This window comes from Anas acuta, chromosome 5, assembly GCF_963932015.1.
Source record: "Anas acuta chromosome 5, bAnaAcu1.1, whole genome shotgun sequence".
NCBI lineage: Eukaryota > Metazoa > Chordata > Aves > Anseriformes > Anatidae > Anas > Anas acuta.
Window position 1 is genome coordinate 63,345,861 of NC_088983.1, and position 12,820 is coordinate 63,358,680.

Below are 12,820 nucleotides of genomic sequence, written 5' to 3' on the forward strand. Positions count from 1 at the left end.
GTAAAGCTTGTCATGTAAAGCCAGACACTTTTTTTTTTTTTTTTTGAAAAAGTGCACAAGACAAAATTTTTATATGTCAGTACAAAATTGCTTGGCAGCCATTTGAAAGCAACAAACTAGAGCTAAGGAGGGGGAACCCCAAAACACAGGATGTTATATAGAGGATCTACAGTGTTACATGCTTCAGTCTAGTTGATTAGAAATAACTTTGATCTCAGGTCATAGCTAAAATCATTACTTGTTTTCCTTGTAGATTTAAACACCCACTCTAAAAGCATTAGAGGTATGTTCCTTTTGCAGTGTAACAAGTGTAGTTTGCCTGCTTTCCCACATAATTTCATGTATCTCAGCTCCTTCCTGTTACTGGGCGATACAATGAATGACCTTGCATTCCTTTCTACCAACAACACTCACTGCAAGAAGGACTGTCATCAGGAGTAATGAATGTGCTGCTGCTTACTGGGGTGTTCACTGCCATACCTTGGGACTTCAGAGTATGAATTTAAAGGCCATTCACATTGTTAGGATTTGGTCAATTCTTCGTCATTGCCCCTCATCTCCCTTTTGAGCTATACTTACTGCAGGAGAGAGAGAAGTGTACAGTAGGGGCCTTTCCCACATCAACACTGCTGAAACTGTCAAGTTGTGAATTTTGCATTGCCAGAGGCCCAGGTATTACACGCTCACAGTTGGGACACAGAATAGCCAGCTTTCATCATTAACAGCTTTCCCAAGCTGATTTTTCCTTCTCTATACCTTGCATGGCTCCAAGTCTCCTATACCATACAACATTTAAAAACCCATACATGTTATTTCTTGCCTCCAGGTCATCATCTTCCAACCACACTCAACTGTCATGCTACCTTCACAGATGTTTAAGGCTACTTGTATTCTACAGCTAGTATTTCTCATCTGTACTTTTAAGATAAAACTTTGATTATTGAAATCAGGAAAAAAAATATCTGAAGATGAGAAAAACTAAGACTTAAAATATTTTAAATCAAGGATATTTCTAAATTTTATAAACATTGTTAATTTTAATATAATGTACTAGCTTGAGTACATTTTCTCACTTCACATAATTATTACATGACAAACTTTCCCATGCACCAAAGGAAAACACTCCTTGTCCATGACAGATATATTGACTACTTCTTTGGATCCATCTCCAACTTTTACACTAATTGGATAATTCTAACAGTAGCACAAAGAGCAGTCTCATGCTGCTCCAGGAACCAGAGGCTCATGGAAACAGTGCTGATACGCAAAGTGGGTCCACCCAAGCTGCGCAGGCCTGGAAGCAGCATAGCTTCTAAACAATCGTATAATCCCAGCCAGAGTTCTGATCACAATCAAAGACATACCATACCCAGGCTCTGCTGGGTACTGATAACAGAGCAATGCTGGCCTCGTCTGTATTCACTTAAGGCCCCTGCAGCACTTCCTAGATTTTGTTCAATTCCACATCAACTGCTATTTTCTCTTGAAGGATACATACACAGCAACACTCAAAATGCTTGTGGCTCATGTGATGCATTTTTCTGAGCTAGTTTCAACTAATTTGTTTGGATAGTTGCCAGGAATCTAAACTGCTGATTTAACTGAACCCCATTGCTTATGTTAATAGGGTAGAGAATAGCTGTTTTTCCAGAAGTTCCATCATGCAAGTTGCATTTATGACTAACATGAACCACACGTTTATTTCTCAACACCCTGTAAATGATGTTTGGCTATGCTAATTTACCAAATTTACAATGAAAATTCGAAACAGCTAGATGAAATACAGCATTAAGTAACAAAACTAAGTATGATGGCATATTGGTAAGTTTCTTAATCCTACAAAATGTCTTTATATGCCTCTTAACTGCAATATAAATGACTGCTTAGTATGAACTAAGAGGTTATTAGAGTTACAGTTTTGAAAGTTTGATTCCATCTAAATTGAAAACACAATTACAGACCAGCAGTCATTCAGTACCTGTATAAGAACACTTCTTTGTTTCATTCTTTATTTATAAAAAGTAATCTAAATTTTAGTCTTCTGAAACACACAGAAGGCTGCAAACAGCATTGCTTAATTAAAGCTGAGCCTCTCATACCCTCACAATAACTACTTCCAACACCAAAATTAACTTTAGCACAGTAGATAACTTAATACTTTAGTAAGCCCCATGTAAATTAGAGGAATAGGAGATCTTTTGTTATTAAACAACACACCTCTCAAGGGTACTGCAAACAATATTTGCAGTCTGGTCAATTTATTAAAGGCTTCTGCTAGAGTTGGAAAGTCATAGACAGGACAACTGCCTTAACATAGACAATCCTAACTCTAAACTTTCTACAGTTACAAAACAGTTTTATTAATAAAGTTGACAAGGACATAGAAGTTCAGCTAACTATTTTCTGGCCTTGTAAGCAAAAATGGCTAAGGTTTTTTTTTTTCCTTTTATATTCAGAAAAAATAACTACACAAGCACTGGTCTTGTTTTGCATTCAGTCTCACACCTGGATGTAATAGCAGTTCTGAGGGAAAACTAACCTGACTGCAGGCTGTTATAGAATAACTAACAATGTAGAGAAATCACCATAGATACAATCAATTATGTCTAACTTCGAATTTGGCTTCCTGAGATAATGATCAAACAGATGACCTTCAGAGATACCTCTCATTGTAAGAGATTCTGTGATTCTATGAAGGAGAACTGGAATAACAAAGACAATACTTTTTTCTTTTTTTTTTAATATATATATAAAGCACTTCTATTTATACCTCAATACTGCCCTCTGTCGATATTCACACTGCTTGATTATCTACACACAAAAATCGTGAGGCTATATTGTGTGCATTAATACTTTTCCTGCACATGAAGAAAGGAAATTTAATTGAAAAATGCTCTTTTTCTTTAACGTTCAAAGAAGTATAGTAGGCTGAATCTCCATGTTTACAGTAATGGACAAAAGGGATCAATACCTTTAAGAGGCAGGTTTGGAAAAAGTATATATATTTAAGGACAAAGTAGGTCTGCTGTCCTCCACGTCATAACAATTTAGGATGCTTTACAGCATTCGTCAATGCTCTGAAACAACCCTATCCAAAGCATATAAAAAGATCTAACAATAGTCCGCATGGGTCACTTGGAGAAGAAGATTAAAAGAGGATATCATAGAGAAATCTCCCACACATAGATCAGAGTGATCAGAAGAATTGGTAGCCATTCACTTCCAGCTGCATGAGCTATAGTTTTACATATACAGAATGGTACAAGTGAAAGGGAGAAGAACTTGGTGAACCTACAGTCCTCAATAAATAAACTATTATTGTGCAATTGTCACTAACTCTTGGCAGGTTCTACTTAGGAAGGCAAAACCAAAAACACTTTTTTTTTTTTTTTAAAAAAAAAAGGTAAGACATATTTTTGGGGAAAAAAAAAAAGGACAACTTCTCTGAACACTTATAAACTTTATGGCTACTAAAGTTTCTTAGCTGTATGAGAATTGAATTCCTTCATTTGATATAAAGTTTTACAGAAGGAAATCAAAGTTTTCCTTTTAAAATTTTTGGTCTACTTAAAGACTTTGGTCTACTTTCTAGGCAAATTGATTCTTTTCTCCAGTGCTTACATTAGTGTCTAATCTTTAAAGACCTCTGCAGAAGCATTCTATTTTAGACATACCATTGCTAAATTTGTGCTTGAGTTTTTGTTTGTTTGTCTTTAATGACCATTGAAACAGTGTAGGAATAAACAGATCCTACTGATCTAATTGTGTTCCCTAGTTAATGAGTAAAAACAGCTTATTACAAATCACTTTGATTGACCTTTTCTGAGGAAAAGTAACACAGGTATTTTTAACTTAGGGTTAAGATCTATTAGGAAAAATATCTGCAGAGGAGACATCTACTTGCAGGTGAATTCAGAGTTTTCAAGTTTTTCACATCTCTTGTGACGGTCACAAAGCCTTTTGTGAAACCACAACTGTTTACTAACAGCCAAATAGACTCCACCTACATGCCTGAGACACAATTTATACACATTACCTTAGAGAAAGGTAAAAACATCTTTCCTATGTACTGTTGAACAGGACATAACAGCATTAAATGCCAGGAAGTGAAATTCAGACTAAATTTTCTGAAAAGTTTCAGCAGCAAAAGTTCAACAATGAAACTGGTGATTATGAGAGGAGAATATTTACTATCACTACAGTTAAATCCAGATGAGTATCAGAATATTTTTTGTGTACAGCCTCCATGCAACACGTCACAGCTAAATAGCATATATTTTTTTTTAAATTAGTAAACAACAACCCTTCCCACTGATAAAAAAGGGGTTCTTTCTATATCACAAATATAAAAGACTAAAAAAGTGAGAATGTTGGAGGCATACACGCCTGTTTTTTCAGACTTCATTCACACAGCTGTCACGTGCTGTATCTGCCAATTTCACCTCCACCATTCACATATCTTGTTGAGTAGTGTCACGTTCAGTTAACATGAAGGATTTACACCTGAACAATATTCAAGTGGTTAAAAGCGTTTACCTTATGAAATGTGCATTTTCAGCATGTTACGAGTTACCATGCAATCTTTCAAATTGCAAAATAATGTGCCAATGAGATAATAATTAGGAGGAGTAACTTGTGAAAGCAGAGCCTTCCTCTCTTTAAATAATCTGATCTGTATATGTGCATACTCACTTGACTGATATAAACAAACTTTTACTCACCCTTGCAGAAGCAACATAGTTCTGGGAATTTCTTTACTGGCTCCCGAATCAACAGAATTCTTGATTAAATTCCACCAGCAGCTTTATTAGTGGCAATGATGTACTAGCTGGAAAGAACACAACTTAACGTTACACCCCAGGCTGAGCTTGCAGATGAAAACAGTTATATTTATAAATATGCTGCATCATGGACAGCAGCTTCAGCAGCAAAGGACTAAGTGACACTAGCAGTACTATTACTGCTCTTTGGCAAGTGAAATCAGATCTGAGCTCTAGGCAGACAGCCACAGCCAGCTTTCTCAGAGAGGCCAGTTTGACTCCCCACACTAGTCAGTCTTACCTGGAGAATGATACCTACTGTTCTATTAACATGCAAAACCAACAGTTTCCAGGCACGTTGTGATACAGTATTTCTAGCCTTCTAGCTTGTTACTCCTGTGAACTATAGCCTAGACTCCATTAACAACTCAGGCTGAGAATATTAAGTCCAGTATCTCCCTGTATAACTAGCCTGATGTATCAGAAAACGGCTACCTAAAAAGGTACATTGAAAAGGAGGAAAGGAACACCTGAAATAACATACAACAGTATATTATTTTTCTTTTCTAGATGCTCTGACCTACATCTGGAAAGTTACAGTTCACAAGTACTTGTTCAATTAAACTACTTTTTACAGAGACAATAATTGCTGCTTACACACCATTACCCACTTACTGTACACCTTCAGAATTTGAGCAAGAAAGCACCTCAGAGCAATGCACTGAAATATATTGCATTTCAAAATAGGATTTGCTTCCAGCTGGTAACTGTCACTGGTTCTCTTCTGATCTGAGGCCTTAATGTAAGAAACTAGTTAAGTACATGCCTAGTTAAGTTAAAAACATATGGCTCTACTTGCATGCATCAAGTTAATTGTAAACTTGAATTACATGTTGATAGAGGTATGAAAACAGTCTTCTACAAGTGTGGCATCCATCCACATTACTTCTCAAATAACCGAACAAAATGTCCCTGGCCTTCCAAGAAAAATGTGGAAATAAACACATGAAGCACAAGACAGAAACACAGAACAGACATTTCATAAGTAAATTGATAGCTAGCCACACATCGCACTGTTACAACAGAGCTTTAAAGTAGCCTGATTTATACCTTTTCATAATTAGAGGATAACAATTTTTTAATTATTAATATAAAGATGAATGTTAGGTTAGCATAGTAATTGGCATTAAAGTTTTAAGTCCTTTTTGCATCTTGGGATAAATTAAAAAACAGAATTTTTTTCTGAGCTTCACAGTTAGTAATTAGTTGCAGCAGAATAATAGTTTCTACCTTCGAGTAGAAAAAGATTAATCCTGTTATCTTTTGCCTGTAAAAAGGTTTGTTTGTTCTTTTTTTTGCCTACAGCATAAAGTTGTTGTACCCAGCAAGAATTACTGACTTGCATTTAAAAAGCATGAAAGATGTTAATGAAATATTAGATTCATATGTGTGCCAGGTGGGTATAATTATGAAAGTACACTGAGAACAAAGTAAACTTCAATAAAGTCTCAAAATTTGGACAACTAATGCTGTGATTAGGAGTAATTACTGTTCAACTTACAGCTATGTCTTCTAACAGTATTTCTGTTAGAGGAAAATGCATGAATATAAGTTTATGAATTTGTATAGACTGAAGAGCTAGGTTGCTCACAGTTCAATATTTTAAATATATATTATATGCTATATTATAAAATGCTACATATTAAATAGAAGATGCGTGCATTAGGAACAGAAGGATAATATTTCTGTGCATGTACATATACTTCAAAAAACAAACAAACAAACAAAAAACAATAGAGGACCAAGACTTCCAAGCTTGGGACTCCTATTTATATCTAAAAAATTTAGATGTTCAGAACATTATACAGGCAGAAACTCAAAACGTTTTGGAAACAGTAAAATCTTGTCACTCCTTGTAGTGCCTTAAATCAACACATATGAAATATAGGACAGGCTGACAATGGTCACAGTCATTTTTATTTTTCTTCTAAGAAAATGATATAAAAGATAAATAATATTGAGTTTCTGCAACATTTGTGACAGACAATGACATCTGTCACAGATTGTGACATATCTCATGAAGACTTGGCATTTTACTCTTGATGTTTTCACGCTCATTAGAAACAAGTTTTCTGAAAGTTTCTTGCAGCACACAAAACACAAAATAAGTTCTAAATTTTATTTTTTTAAACTAGATTGGGGGTATTGGTAGTCACAGAAAACTAAATGGATTTTCTGATTTCATTTAGCAGGATAGAGGTCTACGTAAAAAAAAGTCAGCCCACTGTTTTAAGATTGCCACTAAGCACATAAAAAAAAATAGGTAAATCAAGAATTAACGTGGTTCTGTAGAAGACAGAGAAGGGACACGGAAGAAAAGTAAATAACCAGAGAAGAGACTATGGACGTTAGAAACAAGAAAATAAATTACTTTTCGTATTTAATTTCTATGTATAGAAGTCAATATGTAGTTTATATTATAAAACAAGTTAATGAAAAGTACATTAAAAACAACCAGCCACCCACAGGAAGCAGTAAGGTTTGTTGACATATTCCCAAAAGCTTTCTTCATCTTCAGGCTGATTCTCAGGCTTCATCCTTCCTGAGAATTTCAGCACAAGTGTTCATTGTTATTTTTGGAACTGACTTCTATACTCAAGTACTTGCTTGTATAATGCATTTTCCCTTCCTTAAACTCTCTGTTAAAAAATGTTTTTTAGAGAGCATACACAGATTTCAGAAAGAAAATATCTGCTTTAATAGTGACAAAAAGCAAGGAAAAATATTTTAAATAAGATGCAGTACCACCACTGCTACTACAGCATTTTTCAAGTACAATGATAGGAGCAGAATACATGGCTTTCTGTATCTATTCTGTAGTCTTGCTTTACCTTTGACTTCCAGTACAAAAATAGCATTCCCTCATATAAGGAGAGGTTGGCTTGTGGGAAAAAAAAGCTTAAAAATTATCCCACTAGAATTGATATGGAAATTCCACTCTCCCCATGAGCTTCCCCCAGCCCTTCAAAAAGCATTCTTTTTTTTTTTTTTTAAAAAAAAAAAAAAAAAAAAAGTATTTTAAAACAGTAGAAGATGATGAAGATGCTGGATGTCAATGCCTCATGCTGGGTTTGCTACTAATTGCTCTGTTAAGATGTTCGGTAAGTTTGATCTATGTGTTTAGCAACTTCATTTGAAAGAACATTACATCAAACCTCAGGAATTCTCCCAGAAGAAAGCTTTGGCCAAGTATAAAGTCTCTATCTCCACTTCTTTCTTTCCTTTTTTTTTTTTCTAAAAAAAAGAAAAAAAAAGAAAAAAAAAGAAAAAAAAAAGAAAAAAAGAAAAAAAAGAAAAAAGAAAAAAAAGAAAAAAAAGAAAAAAAAAGAAAAAACCTTTATCCTGTTCAAGTGTAAGTTTTTGTAAAATGAGGTGTTAAAAAAGAAATATTATATACACAATGCCAAAACTCCTGGAGTTCATCATAAGTATGTAAGTTAGGGGAAAAAAATATATCTCTAGGTATAAATCTGATAAAGATCTTAAAAGAAAATAATCCTTTCTAGCAAATAACATATACTAAAGGAATAGTTGAAATTTCAGCTCTGCAATTTCACCTGATAGCTCTACAGTCTTTAGAATAACCCACACATGCCCTCCTAATTGTTGACATACATTTTAAATCTGTAATGCTGCTGCATAACTCCTGAAAACAAGTCTTCACCAAAGGGAAAAGATCTCTTTGCTAGATACGTCTTTGTATAGGAGATGTTTAGCATTCAATTTCAATTTATCATTTAACAATTAGACATTTATCAATAACAGCTTCCCAGAATAAATATGCTTATTTTCAACATACTACAATAAGAATAAATGGGAAGAAAAGAAGGCCAAAATAAAAATGCAAGACAACGATTTGGAAAAATACCAAACTTCACTGTACAGTATAAGCACAACTCCCTCTATGGACAGAAGTGACTGAAAATGAATCATTCTTTTTATTGCCTGAAGGTGGCAGTAATGATACCGCACTCACAAAACATTTCATGAGCAGTATTGTATTTAGCAACTTAGGGTATTTTAATGATGAAAAATAACTTCATAGAATTATATTTTTACTGCTAATTTTTATGGCATCATTTGTTTCCCATAAAATGTTACCTCCTGCAACCTACAGCTGCCTCTCTACAGCTTTTAAGAATAATTCTGTGAAGCAAAGCAGAACCGAGACTGTACATTTCTCAAAACAAAACAAAAACACTTTTAAACTTGCTAAACAACATCTAAATGCAATATGGATGGAATACAATAAATCTATCAATACATAAATTATCAGTGCAAAGACTGTTAACTGCAATAAAAATTTTAAAGGACTACTTCACAGAAGCACTTGTTGCTAAGAATCACCCTATGGAAGCAAACTAGGATCAGAATAAGTTCCATGGAAAAATAAACAGAAATTCTTCCCTAAACCCCACAGGAAGAATGCTAGTGGATAGAAATACAGCTGTAGCATCAGTTCCACAATATTCCCAAATACAAACGCATCAAAGTTCACGCAACTCAAGCAAAATACAGCCAACCTTCAGGTAATCAACTCAGAGATGTACTTTCATAATAAAGCAGATAAAGGAATCTCTAAAACTCTATACTACTCAGTACACTAGTGCTGGTTAAGAGTCTGTGAGGAAGTAGCTTTTAAGCCTTACAGGATACACTAGAATATTTAGAACACGTCTGCTGTTGAACATGTTTTTGTGAAGCTATTCCTCCTTTTCAGGTCTTCAGAAGACAGAAGTTTTCATGCTAGAGAGTGATGATGGAAGCTAAAACTCAAGTTATTTACTCTGCTGTTAACATTTCTGGTACTGGGAATTCAAAAAAAATGTGCTGTTAACAGAAACAAGACAGCTACTAAAGCCTACCAAACCTAAAATTGACAAAGAGAGATTAGGAAGAATTTAGTAGTACAGTTCAGCATAAAATGTAAGTGTTGCAGAATTTTATACCTTAGATACAAAATCATTCTCTTCTCATCTTTGAATATGTAATTTGCTTGCAAAACTCAAGTTATCACAGACACACCTTATGACTTTTATGCACAAGCTACTTCTTTTCACTCTAGTGAATAACTAACTCAATTAGATCTAATTCTATTAAAAAAGAAATTATGCAGAAAAATCTGAGAAAAAAAAAGTTATTACTTCTTACAGCATATGAGAAAACAATTGTCGAGAAACATGCAAGACTTGTCAAAGGTTGTAAAAACATTACACCTTCAATAAAATGTTAATATAAATATACACAAATATAAATAAACTCCATCTGTTCTTACAGCTCTACACTGCCTAACATCTACAGTTCTTAACATTTTGTTAAAAGGTAAGAAGACTAGTCACAAAACAATACCTATAATATTGTTCAAAGTACATTGAATACAGCTTGCTCTAGTTACTATAGAAATACTTTTCCTACTACTATGACAGAATTTTTAACTCCTCACTACAGAAAAGTTTAAGATTACAGTTAATTCAGTCACTTCTAGAACACAGCTAACATTTTATCAGACTACCTAAAAAGAAAAACCTGAAATGCTTATCAACGCAGTTGTTAATATTTTCTATATATATATAAAAAAAAAAAAAAGAGAGAGAAAAATCAAATAATCAAGAACAAAAACAGAATTTTACTAAACCCACTTACCTTTTCTTCAACACATAGACACAGACAGACAAACAGACCCACCAGAAGGCCCAAAAGTGCATTAATAAGCTCTAATGATCCTGACCGGCCTTAGCTGGTACATCCTACCATACCCCCACCTACAGGGCCCAGGGGCCCTGTTTAAACTCAGCCCAGGACCTACACTTTCACTTGAGTGATAAGGCAGAAGTTTTTTCTGAACTGACTGAACTGCTTTGTGTGTCAGTCACGGCTATGCATTTGCCTAGCTATAGCTATTACTGATCTAGACCTTTGTATAAAAGCATCAGGTGAGGGCTTACCTTTTCAAGAAGAATCTACTAAGTAACTAACAGTATTTAGATCTCGTCTGCTGTTGCTGTATGTGATTCTGCCTCACTGATGGGTGACCACATTGACCTCAGATGTGCCCCATCATTATAGACTTATCTCATGTCTGCTATGCTCAGGAACACGGGTGGGTATCAGTTACCAAAGCCTTGGCCCTGCTGGCCCTTGTCATGCTCAGTTTTTGGCTCCTCTCCTTGAGGGAATAATTGGCCGTCACTGCTCCCTGAACTTTATAAAATGCAGTATAGTATCAGTTCTGTTTTCTATAGCTCTGAATGGAAAGGTTGCAAATGACTATTGGGACAACAATTCATACTACTTATACTCTGAAGATTTCTAAAACCATTCCCATTTTTACTCCTTTCCCCCAGAATGCAATAAATAAATAAATAAATGAATGAATGAATAGAAGGGGGGTGGGAGATTTTATCTAACAAAGTAAACAAATTGTACTGTTAGAGCTACCATGCCCTGACCACTCACCTTTTCTAAATGAAAGCTGAAGTGCATGCACCTCAAATACAAATAGCAATCAGTTTCTAAAGATTAATAATCAGGTAGGTGAAGGCCTTTTTATTCTGTTGTTAAGGTAGCTTAGTTGAGCTCATTTTACATTCCTGAAAAAGGTTTAAAATTACATGTAGTAGTGATTTTTTTATATCTTTTCCGTGGTCTATATTGTTATACCACATTACAAGTACAACTTCAATTTGCTATAGGTTTATTATTTATATCAATATTTTTGATATAACAATCCAAGTTTAAAAGCATTAATTTAAATTTTTATAATTGGTTTTAATAAAATAAAAACACAGGAGAGCAAGAGAAATAGTCACTTTTCTTGAAATGTTTTTAAGAACTTAGTGTGGAAAAAAAAACATGAAAATGTTATGCTCTTTCAGCTCATACAATCTTTTATACATTAGATAGGTTCTACATACCTGGTAGTGATTTATTGCTTTCTGTGTATCTGGAGAGAAGGAGTGCCTGCTTTCAAGTGCAAAGAGGAGAAAGTCAGTAGAGTTTGCTATACATACACTGTAGCAGTAATAAAGTTTTAAACAAAATGTCTTGTCAGGTTTATGCTCAAAAAGCAAGAATAATCTTTTTCTTCTAACTTTGGTTTAACATTCTTAAGGCATTATTCTATAAAATCTTTCATGTAAGCTAGCTTGCTTTTTTTCTATGAGGAAAACTATGGAAACCACGGAAACTGATGAAAAAACACCTTGGGAACATACTGTCTGAGTCTTTTTTCAGTCCAAATTGCTTCAACATTCATTATCGGATCTAAGTAACAGTTTTTGCGAAAAAAATGGCTTATAAATCAGAAAGAAGGCTTAATGTCTCTATCATCACCTTGCTCTGTATAATGTTTTTGGCATCTTTTTTAATGAAAACCACCATTTTTTAAGCACACGCTTTATTTTTTTCTATTAATTTTGGTGTCACTCCACTTTCTTGTCACATGCTGACATTTCTCTACAGAAGGTATTTATGATATATATGGAGCTCAAGGAGACACAGTGGTTACACTTTACTGGACCAGGCAATTCAGTTCAGAATAATTAGTGCACAAATAAAAGTTCAAATTCAAAATGTTAAGTAATTAAAAATACTAATTCTGTTGCAGAGAGCAACTGGCACTGCAAGTTAATTTAATACTATACTACATACTATTGTAGTGGTTTTAAAGTAAAAGTATTATAGTGGTTTTAAAGTAAAATTTTAGTCTTATTTAGTCTTTTTTTTTTTTTTTTCCTTGGTACAACTTCAGAAATGAGTGATTGTTTTTCCACCAAGACAGGAGAAACCCACACGTTTTAATACGCCCAGTTGGAAGCCTTTAAGCGTTTTAAAAACGCGGCGGGCGGCGCCCGCGAGACCGCCGTTACCTCAGCACCGCGGCCGCGCGCGCAGCCTCAGCCCGGCGCCTTCCCGCCTCCCGGGGCGCGGGCGCGAGGCGGTCCCCGCGGCTGGTTCTTGGCGGCGATTGGCTCGGGGGGCGGAGCCGGGCCGCCTCCCCC

The 12,820-nt window shown here is 34.9% G+C and overlaps 1 protein-coding gene across 18 annotated transcripts in view; it reads right to left on the reverse strand.

Annotated features, from left to right (window-relative positions):
* The window catches only part of IRAG1 (inositol 1,4,5-triphosphate receptor associated 1), a 103,761-nt gene extending 90,942 nt beyond the window's left edge, over window positions 1-12,819 (reverse strand). For 15 of the 18 annotated variants that reach the window (XM_068685324.1, XM_068685331.1, XM_068685335.1 and 12 more), the window contains exons 1-4: window positions 12,689-12,819; window positions 11,735-11,783; window positions 4,722-4,828; window positions 4,387-4,503 (exon numbers count right to left, since the gene is read on the reverse strand). The gene's annotated coding sequence lies outside the window, so the exon portion shown is untranslated. The remainder of the gene's footprint in view (window positions 1-4,386; window positions 4,504-4,721; window positions 4,829-11,734; window positions 11,784-12,688) is intronic. The other 3 variants (XM_068685319.1, XM_068685329.1, XM_068685316.1) reach the window with 2 other exon arrangements.
* Window position 12,820: the final 1 nt, after the last annotated feature.